The sequence below is a fragment of the Tenebrio molitor genome, chromosome 2 (assembly GCF_963966145.1).
Source record: "Tenebrio molitor chromosome 2, icTenMoli1.1, whole genome shotgun sequence".
NCBI lineage: Eukaryota > Metazoa > Arthropoda > Insecta > Coleoptera > Tenebrionidae > Tenebrio > Tenebrio molitor.
Window position 1 is genome coordinate 8,269,178 of NC_091047.1, and position 19,552 is coordinate 8,288,729.

Genomic DNA, 19,552 nt, shown 5'->3' on the forward strand with positions numbered 1-19,552 from the left:
GCGGAGAACCGCAACCGAATAATTTGCTAAAAGAGACAATTTTATTCGGGTTAGTCGTTCTTCGCGACGACGATAGTGCTAAAGCGATTAGAATGAGGCGCAAGGCGGCGGAATGTGCTTACAGTTGGCAAGTTTTTCGGGCGAAATGTGGAGTTTTCTTAATGCCGTCAAGGAATTTGGATTAACAAAGACAAATCAAAAGTTCCTACAAACTTTGTCCGTGAATGAATTGTTTTGACTTGTTACCGGCTACATTTCCCCGTCCCATCTCATAAATACACAAAGGGAGAGAATATTTCCATGAATATTTGACGACGAATCACGGCGAACTGAACCGCGGAAAAATAAGGGACGAAAAAGTTCAAGTGAAGAGGGTGCTAGATGAAAACTGATACGGTTGATATTGATTTATGTGAATAGTTTTCAATTAAACAGGCTCCTCTGTTTCAGAGATTTATCTGCGAAAGGAGGCTGTCGTTTAGGCAGTAAATGAACTGACGAATGTAACAAGCAAAATTAATCGAACCAAAATACATACAGTGTTCCTAAATGGTTGTGGTATCGTGTAGGTTTTGACAATTTGAGTGTTTTGAATTTTGACGCATACCTACTAAAAAATAATACCAACCATCAAACACCGTCAAAATGACAGGTATAAGAGAGGTTAGGTTTATCAATCAAAAAATATTAACTAAATCAGTTTGTAATGGTTTGTAGACCAATTACAACTCCTTAGAATAATAAAACCTTTTGACTAGTTTTTATTGGGTAAATCCGAGGTACCATTTCACTTCCTTGTAAATTTTTGAATATTGACAACAGGCAATAATGACAGAAATGATATTTGACGATACCACAATCATTTTGAAACAGTTTGTGCAATCACTTGTCGATGTGTTTGTTGGTTACGTCACAGCTTGGTCCGGCGCCGTCTGCGATTGTCAAAACTGACGTGGGTCGCCATTTTTTTTTTGGGTCTGATTTTTGGGTTGAAGAATTTGGGTAGTGTGCGATATGCAGATGCGTCATCATAAATAAAACATGATCCGTTTTTTGTGGTGTTGGTGTAGTAAATTCGTGTAGTCGATTCCTTATCAATATTCATTGGGGGCGTGGAACATCTGTCTCATAAAAAACTGCTCTGCTCAGGCGACCGAATGTGAAACAAATATGTTTCTTTGTTTGGACCCTCGTACAGGAGAAAATTATTCAGATCGGCCGGCTACTAATTTTCGAAGCGTTCTCGCTTTTTCGCACGCTTTCCGTTTTTCGGTCAGGACGAAATGTGATTTACGCGGCGTCCATCTTTCGGACGTGTTATAATTTCTAGTCGGTTCGTTTTACTGGGGCATTAAATGGGAAGTCAATGAATGGCATGAGTTATAGTGTGGATCCATAAACTCATTGAAAAGCCTCGTAAAATCTTCGACGAGTTCATATGATGCGGCTGAACAAACAACAACCCATAAAATAAATTTTCTACAATAGATAAAAACTAATTGGTTTGTTTGTTTTATTTATTTCCTATAGGCTCGGGGTAATTTCTACACAAAAAAATTCTTGGTGGTCAGTCAATAATTGAACTACGTTCACAGTTTTGCTCTCTTTCTTTTTTCATCTTCGGTTTTTATGTTTGTAAACATTACGTAGTTAACGCGGTATTTAAAATAGTTTTTGCTGGAGTTTAACATCATCACAACTAATTAACTGCCACTACTAGGTGGTCCATTTATTATAAACTTTTATTCCTCTAGGAATGTACGTAGCTACAAGTTATAGCAACTAAACAGCGTTCACGTTGTTTTGGCATAATGGGAGACCATGATTTATTTTTTTAACGTTGGACACACTGTTTGATTTCCGCCACTAAAGTGCCTGACATACGGACCCATCAAAATGAACATAGCATGTTGCTGAATTTCCCGCAATGTTCTTCTATTGTAAACTAGTAAAACTGACAACAATGTACTAGACATTGACGCTATTTATAACCTCAAACTAAGAAAAACATAACCTAATTCAACAGACAACTTTACTATTACCAAATGCAAAATTTTCATGGCCTATTATGCCGAAACAACCTCAATGCATTTTATCTTGCCGGTTTATGACTTTTTTTTGTCAGAAAAAGACGCATTGCTTCGACGAAACTGCCGTTGCATTTTGAGTTGCCTGAGGTCACCCTACTTTTCTGTATTAGTTTTGACATAAACAATCTTGTTTCTGTTGGCTTTTGTGTTTTTAAATTTCGTTTCGTTAGTTGTTTTCTTGGTTGTTACCAAAAATCAGTCTTTTCTTAAGACTACACTTTTGTCTGTGATTGAACCAAACCTGCCTGAGTGTTTTGCAACTTGAGGAAAAGCAAAATTTTTATTTGCACCAAAATGGGGTTCACTGAAGCACACAAGGCAATCAAGGCATTTATGATTGAACCTTAGGACTTTATTGACATGGTGGAGACTATGCCTTCGGGAATTTCGTCAAATGCCTTGAGGTTTCTCTAATTGAAGTAAATTTTGTAGACACTTTCCGTGAAACCGACAATATCAAGAAATTGTTAAGAAAGATCTGATGTTGTATCTTTATGAAATTCAGGATTCTACGAGGGGTCCTCAAAAAAGGGAAAACGAACAAAAAGGAAATGGAATAATAAAAAGAAAACATACCTAAGTGAGAAAGTAGAAATTTTTTATTGGGGAAAATAAATTTGATTGTATTTTTTTTGCCATTGATATGTCTATGGATTCACATTCTTCAAAACGAGTCTCACTGAATGTGATTTGTTTTGCCCCAAAAATTATTTGCCGCTGGGCCCCTTTATGGAGAAGTCGCCCTACCCCGGTATCACCATAACCTTACTTTTTATGAAAATTGCAATACATCTCAATACATTTGAAAATTTATAAGAATAACCTGGACAAGTATCTTTGCTGATTTCTACTGCTACATATAATTAAAAAAGTGACTGGAAGTGAGTTCAAAGTTACTTAATGTGCCTCTATAAGTTGAATTTTTTTAATAAACAATTGTCAAAACGTTGTCTTGTTGGTATGAGCCAAACTGTGATTTTCATGATAATACGATTGGTCACATTGAGTGTCAACATTTTTTTATGTAACTGAGCCTGCGCCCTAACGAGCGAGAGTTTATTTCAAATTCGAAAAGGTTTCTCCTGATTTCTCATTAAATTTGTTTTGAAAATGAATTCACGGAAGAAAGGTACGGGAAGTGAAGTGAACATAACCTTAACCATGATTTGGTGTCAAATTGTTATACAGCTGGTCCATATGTCCAAATTTTAGGGTGGTACAGTATGGTTTTTTACTTCATTTTGACACTGACAATTGTTTATTAAAAAAATTTCACTATAGGTACGTACATCTATGATCAAAATAAGCATAGTGATTGAACACCTCTTTAGGCCTATGTTAAGTAAATGTAATACATACAGTGTAAAAACTAAAGTACTTAGTTCAATAATTTATTTTGACTTACCTATTTTTATTTCGGTTCCACAAAATGTACAAAGAAAAGAAAGTATGAAGACATTTGTAATTGTAAATAGGTTATGTATTGCTGGTTGCATACGCACGCAATTAAAAATAATTATTGGTTAAACTTTGTCTTATTTTGAATAATAATGCAAATATCTGCAGAACGTGAACACTTTGCCGTGATGGCCAGAATGAAAGAGCCGTCGCTGTCAATCTCCATTGTGTGCGGCCGAATGGCCCATGCTTCCTTAAAAAGCCCTCCACAATACCTACCGTTTCGGAAAGGATAAATATCTGAAAAGGCAACTATCAATAACCGTCGGATTAATGAAGAGCACCCCGTATTTGTGAGCATCATCGAGTGGGTCGTGTGACACCCGTGTCAAGAATGCCGTGCGTGTTTGGTTAGGCCGGATCCCCCGCCGAAGGCCAATAAAACCATCGAGGACCCTTGATTTCGGCGACTCAGCTTCCGAAACTCGATCGAGGAGACTTGTTGGGGACCGCTGGCTCGTATAATAACAGCGCGTACCGTGCATAGAGAATGCAAGAGATAAATGAAATGAACTCTCTGGATAAGAAATAAAGTAAACAGCACTTGTCGCCTCGGGGTTCGCATTGTAACGTTACGGATGAAACGGTGCAGCAGGCAGAGGGGTTTTCGCTGTAAACTTGGACAATATGGCTGGCCACAGTTTATTATCAACAGAGCAGAAACGGGAAGGGTTACACTGTGGGCATCAACGCAACGCCGCGTTTGCCCCACTTCTGCTCTTTAATTTAATATCACAAAGGGCAGTCAAGTACATTGAAATCATCAAACTTGATCCTAATTATGAGTTATGACCGCACCACGCACAACAAAATGAAGAAGAGACCATCGGATTTTGCTGAAATGGCGATTTTTTCTCGGCTTGCGAAAAGAGTTTATGTATGGAAGGGAGGATGATACTTTCTGTGATTTCGCTGAGCGTTAAGTGCGTTAGATTTAAATATAAAAATACTAAAAATCAGCTTCTGCAAAATATCCAGAGAATACCTCACTACGTAGCAGAAAAAAATAAGTGTTTTTTGTTTTGTTTGGTAACTTATTAAAAGCGAGAATATTTTTCAGGACAACGTTATTAATTTATTTATTTCTTGTGAAAAACGATACAATTAATAGTAAATAATACAAAGGAGCACTTTTAATAAATCAAAATGTGGAAGAACAGTAGTAACACAAAAGACAAAATTTTATAAAAAGAAAAAAGAAGGGGAAAGTCAAAGAGTTTTGGAAATATTTTCTACGAATTTAGATTGATTTGTTTTTTCAATTAGGTACATATTTCTTTAACGCATTTCCCATGATTTTTATTTTGATAGCTTTATCTTAGATTTAAGTCCTTCGTTATTGTTACTGACTTTCGCAATTTTCCAAGAATATTTCATTTTCCGTCATCGCTGATCCATTCAACACACAGAGGATGATAACAAAATGTTATAGAATGTAAAGATAGAAATCTAAAGTTGTTGAAATACATTTTTTGTACTCATAGCCTTGAAAGCAACGCTTCCAACATCCAACACTCACTCGCTCCGAAACGAGTGCTTCCCGGTCGACTCGAATGTAAAAATTGCAAAAAACGCTGGCCCTTTGAGGCATTCAAAAAAAAATCTGTCTTGATAATAATAAAATTTAGTTCAGAAAATACAACTTCCCTGGGTTTTCCTCCATTAAAAAATTACGGAAAGATTTATAATCGTTGAAAATTGTTCCTACAAAATTCACAAATTATTGCAAACATTGAAATTTCAAGTGAAGCAATTGTTTCTAATAACCAAAGGTCACTGACTACTTGGTTTTATGTTCGTTTATGTTTAATGTATTAAAACAAAAAAATTTTATGTAATTTTCGTACAAAAAATATTGTACCAACCACTTGGGTGAAGACATCTTCCGTTCATTCGCGCATTAATTAAAGGCTTCGCTCCTTCGTCGCTCGTGCTTTAAAAAATGCGCTCATGCGGGAACATCGTCTTCCCGCACTTGGTTCGTAAATAACTATTTCCTGTTTCCTGTTTATTTCTTTTTGAACCATAAGTTATTCCTAGATGTTGCTAATTTTTATTAAAGGGGCAGTTTTAGAAAAGGACCTTTAGTAAATTTATCTGAACTCTTGATAAATTTTTGACCGCATATCTTGTTCCGGTATTTTTTTACATTATGAGAAATTTTCACAAACGTTTCAATTATTGTCACAATTTTTTTTTCAATTCAACACTTAAAAAAACAGTGCGTATAAGTCATCATTAAAGCACGACGCCATGCTTTACTATGTTTATCGTACAATTTGACAGAGAAAGTTCTAGTGTCAATAAACAACAACGAAATTTTAATATTGCTTTATACCATGCGCTCGAAAAATAATAATCGACCAGGTCAGAACTATCATGGCCAGTTGGCACCGTTAGTTAAAATATCGCCGTATTTGATAACCGTCAAGTTTCTTTATTAGAGGTTAGAGGACTTAAATATGTTTCTTTGACAACAGTAATATTTCAACTAGAGCTGCTAACTGAACCATGATCGTCATGGCTTATTCAACTATTTTTTTTTCGATCGAATGGTATTACAAACAACTCGGGACACGACAGTAAATATACACAGTATGTCAATAAAGTATGAGTTTTGATAATGAAAGGAATCCATCTGCAATACAAATCATTTAAGAATAACTGAGTTACCGAATAGCATAATAAAATATGTCTGCTTACGCCTTGAATAGTACTCAGTGGTGGAAAAGGTCCCGAATTATCCATTTGATCACAAATGACTGAATCTGTTGGTAACAATGAAAATTTGAATGATTTTGGTACCACTGTAATCTAAACGCATTTCCGGTTGTCAGCTTTGACAGAGTTGACAAGCGAATTTGAAAGGGTCATTTTTGTAATAGCATAAACATACCCGACATAACCTAATTTTTTTTAATGTCGTGTCAAGTTAAAACATCCGGTCAGTGCCAATTACGAAACAGAAAAACACCAATATTTTTCAATTGCTGCAGTTGGCAGCCCTTGTTTAAATATTGCTGTTGTCTTATTTCTACCAAGTGACTATAAAAAATGATTGCAAATTTAGTTGGTTGGCATCCCTGTGCAATTGGCAAGTCTCGTTATTATCAACGTCATCTTTTGATTCATTTTTTAAATTGACGCTTTGGTGTCATCGTGCAAAATCGACACTGTAAATAAGATTTTACAGTACAGAGTTATTATAAATGTTTCTTACATCGTAGTTGGCTGTGGTTTATGGTATACTTATAATTTTGCCGCGTCTTCTGGATTAGTAAATTTGACATTTGACAGCTTACACTTGTCACTTGGCAATTAATTGTTTATAATTTTTCAAATTATTCATTAGGTGTTTTGAATTAGTAAAGGTAGCAAGAGTCTTTTTCAAGACTATTTCGTACAGGACATTAGTTACTTACACATAAACGCTTTCTTTACTCCAGCAACAACGAAACAGGATACATTTATTGTAATATCATATTACACGTAATCAACAATAACGAGTGAATTTCTTCAGTGTTCTCCTTTTTGCTGTTGTATTATTTTATTTTTTGTCATTTTTCAATATATTTGTGTTAAAAAAATTAAGAATTGTAATGACAACTTCGTTTTATTTGACTTTTGATTTGATACATTTGAATTTGAAAATCGGGTATGCCAACATAACTTAAAATATGTTGCCAACCTAACAAAATAAATGGTTTGGTGACAGAAACGTCTAATTGAAATTGGATTTGTAACAACGACAACACCGTCGCCGCGACCGTGACACTTCCGTGGTAATTTCTTTCGTTTCTGGGGCGCTATCCGTCGCTCGCCTCCTCGTTCCATTCCGACGGTCTCGTCGAGATAATTCCGAATTTTTTCTTGTAGATATTTTTTCTCGAAGTCACGTCAGAGTCGCGTTCTCGACTCGGCATTATTGGCGTTCTTAAGGAGATGCGCGTGCCGCGTCCGTGAGGGTCATCATGGGTCATCCGGCACCAGCTACATGCACGAGAACGTGCTCGTCTCGCACCACGCTATCCGAGTATCCGAACAGACCGGCCCATCCCGGCGTCCATACAGCACGCGGTCTTACACAAATTGAAGACTAAAGTATCCAGCATCATTTATTTCCTCCAACGGCACGACAACCGTCCCTTGGATTAATTACATCAAAGTCTGCCGAAAGTGGGACGGTACCGAACGATTTTTTCCCCGCTTTGGAGTACCTGGGGCGCTCTCCAAACCACACGTTGTAATTAGAAAATTATAGTGTGCGCGACTAATCGTTTTTTTGGACAAACATTAATAAAAACGGCCGTTTCGCGTTTTCTTGCGCCTCTTCCTAACGAGGGAGTTGTACGAATGGAACTGAAACTAAACGATAGTATCAACAAACGCAAAGGATTTGATACAGATCAGGTCGAATTAAAAAAAAAGGAACGTTTGAAGATGTAGAGCTGCTGCTGTATCTGTTGCACCAAGAATCAACAAAATATCATTCTCATGAATTGTTGTTGCTTGTGGTTCTGTTTCGTTAAATTTAATTCAAGTGCTTACGGTGGATAGTTGAGCAAATACTGAAAGGTTAAAGAGTCATCGTCGACAGCAGAAGGTTGGTGACTAATAAGAAGAAGAATAAATTATTGAAGAGACAACGGAAATTGTGATTATCCAACAACGTTGCACATTTTAAATTTGATTTAAGTCACAAGTCAATCCGAAATATAATCTTGGAAAAGAAAAGCAAAGAAAAGAAATGCAGTAGCAGCACCAGCAGTATTGACAAATGTCAAAAACTCAGTCAAGAAAAGAATAGCGAGTAGTTGTAGTTGCACTAATGAATCTTTCAATTTGACAACTCTTTTGTGTCAAAAATAAAATTATGAAGCTTTTTAGGTTGCTCATTGTATCTTGCGAATGAAATAAGCATTTGATACTGCAAACTCTGATCACTTTATTGTGTTCTAGATCAGAATCGTTCCAATATTTGTCTTACCGTAGAGTTAATTTTAGCAACCATTTTCTCTTATATTGGAGGCTTCGGTATCTGAAGATAAGTTTATTTTTGTGTTTTAGTTAGGAAAAGTTTAGTGAAGAATTATAAAGAGTTTCTTTATGATCATAATCAGCGGATGTAGATCATTATTAATTGTTATCATTATGTGTGTTTAAGTACTCACGATTTTTCGTTGTTTATACTGTTGTATAAACTATTGGAGCCCCATGTAATAGTTTACTTTAGACGTTCAAATAATAATTTTGTGAGTGGGAAAATAGTGACAAAGGGAAAGGACTACTGCATCTTTTAATCTCGAGCTTAGCGAGGGCAATAATTACACGAGGGATGAATCCTGTGGTCAATATGTTATTTTTTGCACGACCTAATGAATTTAATCATTTAATGACGTATAACTGTCAACGGGACATTATTCACTACAAAGGTTGTGCCAAAAATTCATAAGTGTTCTGTAATTTTGAATACAATTGCTGTTAAATTAGTGGTCAACTCTTATTTGTTTAAAATAATTGTATAATCACCAATTCTGTATTTAGCCCATTCATTTTATTTCCATATTTCATGCAAGGATTGTCCTTTCCTTAAAATGTAAAGAAAAGTGGTATATGCCATTCACGATGTTTTGGCATAAGGGGAGGCTATGGAAAAAGTGCATTTAAGTTGGCAGTAAAGCTGTCTGTTGAATTAGGTTATTTTTTTCTAAGTTTGAGGTTATAAACTGCGTCATTGTCTAGTGCATTGTTGTCAGTTTTACTAGTTTGCAATATAAAATACTCACACATTTTTAATCCAATTTAACAAAACAGGAAACTGACTTGAACAGACTACAGAATAGTAGGGACCGGGACCGAAAGTTAAAGTGGCTCCTGCACCACTTAGATAACCCACCTATACAGTGTCTTAACCAACCAGTTAGTAACTTGTCAATGAATTTTTTATTTTAACCAAAACGTTCCTAGAACTAGATTGTATAAAATCTTGTACCTACTTATTAAGCCTTACTTTATTCGAATCTTTCTGCAAAATATTTACACACCCATCGTCCATGACAAAAAAAAGAACAAAACTATTCAACTTCCATAATTTCATTAGAAAATTCTGAATCATCATTACCTGCATCAAATTCCGAGTCAGATTCTCCTAATGAAATTATTAAAGGAAGAACGTTTTCAAATGAAAGATTTCTCATTAATTTTGCCCAATCTTCCGAAATAAGTTCTTCACAATATCTACAAAAATGTTGGCAAATTTCAGGAGTACATTTTAAAATAGACTCAAGCCATAAATTCACAACTCTATCGCGAAGTTATAATAGGGCTTACAAAACCCCTGTGCCATTTCAATTGGGTCGTTGTTTCTTCCTTCACTATCCGTGCTACATATTTATCTTGTACTCACCTACGATTGAATTTATACATAAAAAGAACTTGACTTCACTGTAACTTACTGAAAATATGTTCTGCAGTCTAATACAAACACCATCAATACGTTTTAATGTCGCTTAATTATGATTACGGTAAATTCGGCAACATGTTACGTTCATTTTGATAGGTTCGCATGTCAGGCACTTTAGTGACAGCAGAGATGACAGAAATCAAACATGTATCCAACGTTAAAAAATGAAATCATAGCCTCCCCTTATGCCAAAACATCGTGAATGGCATATATATAGTGAAATTTTTTTAATAAACAATTGTCAGTGTCAAAATGAAGTAAAAAACCATACTGTACCACCCTAAAATTTGGATATATGGACCAGCTGTATAACAATATGACACCAAATCATGGTTAAGGTTATGTTCACTTCACTTCCCGTACCTTTCTTCCGTGAATTCATTTTCAAAACAAATTTAATGAGAAATCAGGAGAAACCTTTTCGAATTTGAAATAAACTCTCGCTCGTTAGGGCGCAGGCTCAGTTACATAAAAAAATGTTGACACTCAATGTGACCAATCGTATTATCATGAAAATTACAGTTTGGCTCATACCAACAAGACAACGTTTTGACAATTGTTTATTAAAAACATTCAACTATAGGTGATCAAGAAGGACTGTTTGAGTTGGTAGTATTGAATTTTATTTTTAAATGGTACAATTAGAGTAACTTCCGGTTGCTGATGGCATCACACTGACAGCCGCATCATTGACAAATAAAATTTGACATTTGACATAAGTTCAGGGCAAAAATGTTACTGCTTGAAGGATATATTTCAAATTTTACGTGCGCAAAGTACTACTTCCTTTACGTAGAATTTAGTGATTTTTATGTCAACCAATCTCTCGCCGGATAAACTATATCTACTTATTAATGCATTTTTCGATAAGATTTCTACAAACTACAATACGTATGTAATTTGTATTATTCACACCGATATAGGTATCATGCGTTCAAATGAAAACCTGGGCTGAGTAAGCGATGAAAAAAGTAAACCATTTGGAACAGTGTAAAGTTTGAATGTCCCGCCGTTTGACATGAATGACAATTGTTGATGTTTAATTGACACATAATGGAACATATTCGTTTTCACCAAAGGATGCCCTAGATATTTGCTTCGAGAATAGAAATCGCTAGTTATTCTATTTTCAATGTAAAACATTGCAAAGAAAGAAAAAAACCCGGGAGATTTGTTTATAAATTTTAGATTAGCTCTCAACATGTTCTAATTACATCAACTGTGAATTTACACTTTAAAAAAGTAAAACTATTGCCAGTTTGCAACGCCTTCCCAGCTCAGGATTTCATTTGAACGTCCGATAACCTTCTTAATAGATTATGAAAGATATGCATGTAAATTGACAGTTCTGGTTTTAGCATTCCTGCAGTAAGAAATGATAACAAATGGTACGATAATTTTAAATTTCAGGGTTTTACTTGGTGACGCTTTACGAGAGAGTAGATCATTTCTGCTGTTCTGTGGGTAGTCGAATGACAAGAACTCACACTGTGAATAGATGCTCAAAAGCAATAAGGCTAGTGCATTATTGCTTTCGAGCATCTATTCATTCAGTAATGGTACTAAGGAACTCTAAATAATTCAAGGAATGCACTTCTAAAGCAATTTACAACATCATAACAGATGACGGAAGGTGGATATGCCTATGCATTTAAATTTGAATATACACGGTGACTGACGAAAAACCTTTGACGCTGTATCTTACTTATTCTTTATCCGATTTGAATAAATGACACATCAAATGAAATAGTTCGAAAAACACTTCATTATTATCCTATTCCATATTTTTTTAGACATCTATTTTTTGACAGACGATAGCCAACTTTTTTTTTCAAATTACACTCTATATATTTTTTTATTCGTTCTTATAAAGAATCTTCTTCTGAATATTCTTACATTAAAAGAAAAAACAAAAAAATTATTTTAAATGAAAAAAATTGAAAATCAAAAATCAAGTAATCAAATTTGTAAACAATACAAAATCTATTCTAGTTGCTCAAAATTCCCTCAATGCTGTTGCAGACACTATCGATACCTTCTAGAAATGCCCACCTTTGCATTCAGTAAAAAACTTCGGGCTTTTTCCTGACATACTCGCACTATCTTTTTTCTTAACTCTTTTTGGGTACCTGGTGGGGTCAAATAAACATTGTCTCGAAAGTTTCGAATGAATATAAAGAAATCCAATAGATTCAAATCTCCAAAAATGCCACACCACAGGTTAACACTAAATCGTCTTTGGAAATTTTCTTCCACAACAACATTATAATATTATTATTATTATCAAACTGTTTCGACAAATGAATACTCAGAGCTTACTTAGTCATTTGGAGCATTTAGAACAAACTTCTCTCTTGTTTATTTTGGTCACTTGATTTTTAAATTTTGTACATTTAGGTACTCTTAAATTTCTTGACTTTTGTTTCATGAATGAGTATAGTTTTTTGCATTTTTATATTCAGAAGACAAATCTCTACAATACTGAATAAAAAAAATGTGCAGTGCTATTTGAAAAAAAGAAGCTGATGTTCATCTGTCAAATATTTTTTTTATTTAGTTGGTATTGAAGTGTTTTCAAAATTATTTCATTTGACGTGTCATTTATTCAAATCGGATAAAAAATAAGCAAGATACAGCATCAAAGGTTTTTCGTCGGTCACCCTGTAAAAGACACTACCACAATGGATGTTTCTGTGCTTGCAAATTGTTTTATATCACGATAACGCTAACAAACAAGACCCTTTTTATGGCATCAGAACTAGAATTATTAGAACACCTGCTTATAGTGCTGATCTCACACCTTGTGATTAAATTAGTTCCCCAGATTAAAACACGACGTGCGTCGTTTGATATTTTCAAATCCTGATCAAGCCATCGAAAATTTTAAAAACCTGGTTTCTAAAATATGCCATAAAGAAAGGTTGGAATTTTTGTTTTGATAACTGGTGCCAGCGAATATTTAAATAAATATGCCGAGCAGGTTTGTCACCATTTTGAAAAACAAACATGTTTTTAAATACAACTAAGATGTCTTTCAACTAAATTTTTTATTTACCATCAGTGTATCTAGCGTTGATCTAGCAAATTAATCTACATAAGATAATTCTGAATCAAACAAAACTTTAGTTTTTGGTACCGAACGTCATTACTAGTTTTGGAAACACAAAGAATATACTATATTATTTGTTGATGGTTACTGCTTGGTTCCTCATTTTCCGTCAGACCATAACTCCTTCCTTCTTCGTTCTTGTTAGTAGGCAAGTTGTCTGCTTCTTCTTCAATTCTTAACCTCTTATTTAGGTGTTGTCACACTACCTCTTTCTTGGTTTTCCGGTTGATCTTCTTCCTTTAGGTAACTTGTCTCTTGCAATTTTTACCACTCTGCTGTCTGTCATTCTTTCTATATGGTTGTTCCATTTTTTTTTCCTCTTACCGCTTTACCAACATCATCTACCTTACATGATACATGTTTTTCTAATCTTCAGTCCTCGCTCTATCTCAAGGCCTTATTTATTATCTTCCTTAATATTTTCATTTCTCCTGTTTCTAATATTCTTTGGTTTTGTTTCAGCTGTTTATATCATTATTGGTCTGACGACGCTCTTGTAAATTCTGTTCTTGATACGTGTTTGTTTTTCCATATACATAGTAGGTATTATTTAAGCAACCTGCTACTCTGTTAGCTTTGCTTTTCCGTCAATAGAGATCTTTATCCCTAGATGTTCCATTTCTGCTAATTTAGAGTTTTTGGAGCTTGTCATTTACTTCTTTTTCTCCTTAGCAATAGCGTGTCGAATCCTAGTTCTGACTTTGGATTCGTTTTCATTCATTTTTTTCGAAGGTTGCCGGTTTGAAGCGTATGGGTCCGCGGCTCATGCACATAAGTGTGTCCGGAGATTTATGACGAGGCAATAAATTCAGGTTATTTTGCTTTAACTGCATATTAGACAGGTAAAATACGATATAGTTGGGTTATAATAGGTATTGCGGTTTGGCCGTGTCATAAATCAAATAATTAAGAAGCGCCCGTCGACTTTTAATCTCGACGAGGAGTCCGGTAATGAGCGTCGCCGTCGACTTTTTAACAGTCGGCAGAGCGGCGGAGGACCGCCGAAGAGTATTGATCACGGTTAATTAGAAACGACGAAAATATGATCGTGTTTGTCGGTGTCGGTTGCGGTATGATGAAGGGAGCCATCCGTGGGGGAAATTTGGGGTTGGCAGGGCGACGCCGCCCCCGGGGCAGCGCTCGATACCCCCGGAGTCTGCGCCGCGACGACCGCCCCCGGGGCTCAAGACGCTTCCACGCACACTGTCAGCCAGCTTCAACCGAATTTATCAAGAGGACACCTGAACACCGCCGCAATTAGATATTTGCGAAATGAACGAAGCACCCACACACGTAGGGATGTGCTCCAGTTGCTCTTTTAGTAAACTTTTTTTAATAACTCGCACGGTTTTTAAAAGAGGAAAGTCAGGCCGACGGTGGAATTTTTGTCTCAAAGAAGTTTCAAAGAGCGCCGCACAAAAGACAAATTTCAATTAAGAAAATAACAAGGTCTTGTTACACAACTGCGGCCCTACCGATAAACTTCGACCAAATTGTTATTTTGTTTGTATCTCTTCTTTATCTTTATTAAATATTTATTTTTAAGAAGCATGTGTTTAGGAATTGAAGCTAAATAACCAAAACGATTAGAATTGTTCTTTGATTGTGTTGCTTACAACAAAAATTACACCGTTTTTTCAAATTATACGAAAATATAACCAACCCAAATAATTTAAAATGGAGCAAGCCTGACACATTAATTAAACAATTTTACAAAATGTTTAAAAAAAAGACGGTAATAACGGGCCTCCAAATAAATTTATATTTAGAGCAACCTCTGGAAATTCAATTGTTTGCAACATTTTTCCAGCGTAGAAAATGGACACAAGAAACGAAATAAAATTAGGTTAGAAAATATTTTTAATTTTTTTTTCCCTCTCCACGGAATATGACAATATGAAATTGGGAAAAAGCTTACTATGTACCTAACCTGTGTAACTCGGGAGAATAATTGGTTACCTACAAAAATTACTTTACACTGTTAACAGAATTAGAATGTCGCCTACGCCTACTCTAAATACAGGGTGACTGACGAAAAACCTTTGATGCTGTATCTTGCTTATTTTTTATCCGATTTGAATAAATGACACATCAAATGAAATAATTTTGAAAACACTTCAATACCAACTAAATAAAAAAAATATATTGAGTCCAGTTTTTGACAGATGAACATCAGCTTCTTTTTTTCAAATAGCACTGTACATTTTTTTTATTGAGTATTGTAGAGATTTGTCTTCTGAATATAAAAATGCAAAGAACTATACCCATTCATGAAACAAAAGTCAAGAAATTAAAAAGTAAATGTACAAAATTTAAAAATGAAGTGACCAAAATAAACAAGAGAGAAGTTTGTTCTAAATGCTCCAAATGACTAAGTAAGCTCTGAGTATTCATCTGTCGAAACAGTTTGATAATAATAATATTATAATGTTGCTGTGGAAGAAAATTTCCAAAGACGATTTAGTGTTAACCTGTGGTGTGGCATTTTTGGAGATTTGAATCTATTGGATTTCTTTATATTCATTCGAAACTTTCGAGACAATGTTTATTTGACCCCACCAGGTACCCAAAAAGAGTTAAGAAAAAAGACAGTGCGAGTATGTCATAAAAAACCCCGAAATTTTTTCTGGATGCAAAGGTGGGCATTTCTAGAAGGTATCGATAGTGTCTGCAACAGCATTGAGGAAATTTTGAGCAACTAGAATAGATTTTGTATTGTTTACAAATTTGATCACTTGATTTTTGATTTTCAATTTTTTTCATTTAAAATATATTTTTTGTTTTTTCTTTTAATGTAAGAATATTCAGAAGAAGATTCTTTATAAGAACGAATAAAAAAATATATAGAGTGTAATTTGAAAAGAAAAGTTGGCTATCGTCTGTTAAAAAATAGATGTCGAAAAAAATATCGAATAGGATAATAATGAAGTGTTTTTTGAACTATTTCATTTGATGTGTCATTTATTCAAATCGGATAAAGAATAAGTAAGATACAGCGTCAAAGGTTTTTCGTCAGTCACCCTGTATATATTTATTTGAAGGCCCGATACAATATAATATCCTAATAACTTAAAAAAACATTCAATTCAGGATTATTTACTGTATTGCAAAAAGAAAGAGTAGGCCTCTTGTAATTAGTGTATATAATACAGTTTTTTCAGTAATTTCATTTGATTTAGATCTCATTAAAATTGGATGAAAGGTCCAGTTGTTAAATTTTTTCATGATCCTCATTTTGAATCAAAGTTTTATTTTACATTTTTATTTGATAAAATGTATACCACTCTTAGTCAGCACATTTATAAAGTTAATACAAAATGTGCGAAGTAAGTTAGAATTATGGTTTATCATTTTTTTAATTTCAGTTTAATGTAATTTTTGTTATATGTACCTACATAAGCAGAATATTAATTATCTATGCTGCTTAAAAGAATACATAATTAACAAATAACCAAATAAACTTATTTAAGAAAGTCGCTTTGTGAAAAACGAAATCGCACGAACCCAAATAACTTTTCTCTTGAGGCTCCAGAAAAATGCCACGTTTGTTGCACAGTATGAAATGACGTCTTTTTGAGGTATGTTGATGTACCATTCTGGATCAAGGGGTCCGAATTTTGATAACAAAAGTCGACGTGGGTCCCATGGTGCCCGTGTGGCGTACAGTTTACTAACGTCTTCTGGATGTGGTGTGGGAAGCGTGTCAGCGGTTGGTGGTGTTTGCTGGGCAAGAAAGATGAGCGAGTCGAAGGAGTTTGCCAATGAAAGAGGACTTACAAGTTCAAGAGTACAAGTCTGTGTGTCTAAAATCTGTGATATATCGGTCTATGGTGCTTATTTTTTTTTACGGCGCGTGCCAAATCGCTAATTTTACATTTTAAACCCGCGTCGCGGCTAAACCGTTAGTGTTACAGCAAGATGATGTTTATTATTAGCAACACCAAGATTATGTCCTGGATGACATTATCGCACGTTTATGGACTTTTGGGTGATCATTTCATGCAAATTTTTCGACATGTTTTTTGACGTACCACTTCTCCGATAAATAAATATGTAATTATTTACATTAGAGTACGGTAGGGGTACTTTACAGCGCGAAAACTAGATTTCAGGCACGAGGTGTAGCCGAGGCTCTGATTAGTTTGAGCGCTGTAAAATACCCACTGTACGACATTTGTATTAGACTTTTCGGCTGACCAAATGTTTTATTTTGCACTTTTAGAGAGTTTTATGAAATAACAAACGTCAAACTTTTTGACATACAGAGCTGCCAACCTGACATTTGTATTTTCCTTATTATGCTTACGATTATTTATTAGTCAATAAACATTAAAGAAACAAATTTATAGGAAAAATAATATGTACATGTAAATGTGTTTTTTTTACACTAAATTAAAGTAACGTATGAACATTTTAATTTTAAAAAGAGTAAATTTACCGTACTCCCCCACAAATTTACAACATCCGTCGGGAAATCGCAGCTACCTTAACCTAAATTGAAAGGTAAAGATGTGTTAACCAGTTAGGGAAGCCGAAAATATTTTTTTGTACTCATAGCCGTGAAAGCAACGCTTCCAACATCCAACGCTCGCTCCGAAACGAGTGCTTCCCGGTCGACTCGAATGTAAAAATTGCAAAAAACACTGGCCCTTTGAGGCATATGTTCAAAAAAAAAATCTGTCTTGATAATAATAAAATTTAGTTCATAAAATACAACTTCCCTGGGTTTTCCTCCATTAAAAAATTACGGAAAGATTTATAATCGTTGAAAATTGTTCCTACAAAATTCACAAATTATTGCAAAAATTGAAATATCAAGTGAAGCAATCGTTTCAAATAACCAAAGATCACTGCCTATTTGGTTTTATGTTCGTTTAATGTATTAAAACAAAAAATTTTAATTTAATTTTCGTACAAAAAATATTGTACCAACCACTTGCGTGAAGACATCTTCCGTTCATTTGCGCATTAATTAAAGGCACTCGCTCCTTCGTCGCTCGTGCTTTAAAAAATGCGCTCATGCGGGAACATCGTCTTCCCACACTTGGTTCGTAAATAACTATTACATTTCCACCACTGACGCTGTATACTTGCGAAGCTTAGTTTAGGAGCTGTGACCCTTACAAAAACGTTACTCGTAGTCAAAGATGCAGTCATGTCATCTCTTTTCACACACTTCTAGATTGTATGTGGGACATATCCATTGCCCAGAATAAATCCTTGTCGAAATTCGTATAATCGTATATCCAGATTCCGTCACCTGATACATCATCTTGTAGGCTACCTTAGAGGAGAGGTTTCTTGTTTGTATTTTTTTTGTAGTTTCTTTGTACAGTTAGAGGCGTTTTTGGTTTTAAGGAGCTGTTAGATCATAGGACACTCAACCTCCATGCAAGATATTATCGACAATCACTACGATATCCGATGTGTTTTTTTTTACAGTTCTTCAGGTGATTCGCTCATCGTCTTGTATCATTCTTTAAACAACTGGTATACTTTCGTCAATAACAACAGAAATATACTTTCCTTCAAGTGTAATAAACATTTCAAACTTAACTTAATCGTATAACAACAACGCAATTTCAATGTAAAATAACACATGTTACAACAACTGACAGATAAAAGCTCCCGTTTCACCCAGTAAAAAATGGGTTATTAGCATTGCAATAAAGAAGCAATGATCGATTGAATTTGCTTTTGTCAAGCAAAATAAAATTTGTTCCCCGGTTTTTTGAGATTTTCTTGAAAACTAAAAGAGCTAAGGAATCATTTTTTAGTTCAAAAGAAACATCTCGAAAAGAGAAATCCAAGGGTGTCAAATGCCATATGTTGCCTTAATAACTAATAAGGTCGATTGAATTTTTGGCAAGAAAAACTGAAACTTTCTTCCGTGTTTTTGCAATTTTCTTGCAAACCAAAAGAGTTCAGGTATCCGGTTTTAAACGATCATTACGGATATTTTTTACCAAGTAATCAGTGACAATCTTTTTGAAAACACTATACCACCACTCTTTGCATCTATAGTCCAATTTTTACCCTTTTGAGGTGACGTCACGATTTCTGTCCTCGCTTCTCGCTATTGAGACAGAAACAGAAAAAAACAAAAAAAAAGGCACGTTAATTATATGGTCACTTTGAGGTTATTTTATGCTTCTGTCAATTTGACAATTTTTAATTTCTTTCACTTATTACATTGATTACAAACATAACCTTTCGAAGCAATTGTCAAGAAATTTGACACATTATAGTAAGTTATTTATGATCAATTCAAATCTGTTTCTGATCCTAGCTCAAACATACGTGAAGTTACTAGATAATGACGTCATCGCAAAAGGGTAAAAATTGGACTATAATTTCCCCAACGGCCATCCATCCAAACAGTGACCACAGTCAATGTTGCTTAACTTCATTGACCGAATGTTTTAAATATTT

The 19,552-nt window shown here is 34.7% G+C and overlaps 1 long non-coding RNA gene across 1 annotated transcript; it reads right to left on the reverse strand.

The window, feature by feature from the left end:
- Positions 1–9,534: 9,534 nt before the first annotated feature.
- Positions 9,535–10,231, reverse strand: LOC138124267 (uncharacterized). Its single transcript, XR_011157087.1, has 2 exons — positions 10,004–10,231; positions 9,535–9,954 (listed from the first exon to the last, which is right to left on the reverse strand). It is a non-coding gene; the product is annotated as an uncharacterized lncRNA (long non-coding RNA).
- Positions 10,232–19,552: the final 9,321 nt, after the last annotated feature.